Here is a 947-nt window from a genome sequence, read left to right on the forward strand (position 1 = left end):
TCTAGAACAAATAATGAATATGAGGCATGTGTTTCGTGCTCCACCGTTGGTGGTATTTCCTTGAAAAATTATACACTACTGCCTGTGATATGTTCATGACAGATTTTTTCCTGTGGGGTTAGAAGAAGTCGTTGATGTAACAGGATATCTCGTTGCAAAACAGAGATATGTGGCAGTGTCTGGCAAAATTTAGTGCACTCTTGTAATGTATGCATTGACATGATGGTTGTCACATTGAAGTGTTGCTATGAGATTAAATAGTTGCCATAAGGTGGGAGTTGTCGCCAACGGCCTTGCCACAGTGGTAACACCGGTTCCCATCAGATCACCAAAGTTAAGTGCTGTCGGACTGGTCTAGCACTTGGATGGGTGACCATCCAGTCTGCCGAGTGCTGTTGGCAAGCCGGGAGTGCTCAGCCTTTGTAAATTAAACTGAGGAGCTGCTTGACTGAAAAGTAGCGGTTCCGATCGCGTAAACTGGCATGCGGCCGGGAGTTTGGTATGCTGACCACATGCCCCTCCATTTCCGCATTCAGTGATGCCTGCGGGCTTGCGGCGGCGCGGTTCTTTCCGTCCCTTTACGACGACGTACCTGCACCTACCTGTGAACATTGTCCCAGCAGATCATCAGTAGGGAAGCCGAGCAAAACTTACTGTACTTCGACGTGAACCAGGCTGCAATTAAAGTCACTAAGCTACGTTTCGGGAGAAAGTATTCACACGAAATGGAAGATTGGAAATTTTGTTCTTAATTATTATATTCTGAACTTTGGGGAACAAGTATCACTGCCAAGCCCGTGTTAGTCTTAACACAGTCACTCACAATCCCTTTTTAATGAAATTAATATATATATATATATATATATATATAATGAAATGATTTTGTTTTCAAATGTTACCTTTTTTAAATTGTTTTTGTTATTAGTTATTTGTTCTTTTGTTTTAGT

General features: G+C 42.2%; 1 pseudogene; it reads left to right on the forward strand.

Moving 5' to 3' along the window:
- The first annotated feature begins 283 nt into the window (after nt 1–283).
- LOC124712681 lies at nt 284–401 on the forward strand (annotated as a pseudogene).
- Nucleotides 402–947: the final 546 nt, after the last annotated feature.

Source organism: Schistocerca piceifrons, chromosome 8 (assembly GCF_021461385.2).
Source record: "Schistocerca piceifrons isolate TAMUIC-IGC-003096 chromosome 8, iqSchPice1.1, whole genome shotgun sequence".
NCBI lineage: Eukaryota > Metazoa > Arthropoda > Insecta > Orthoptera > Acrididae > Schistocerca > Schistocerca piceifrons.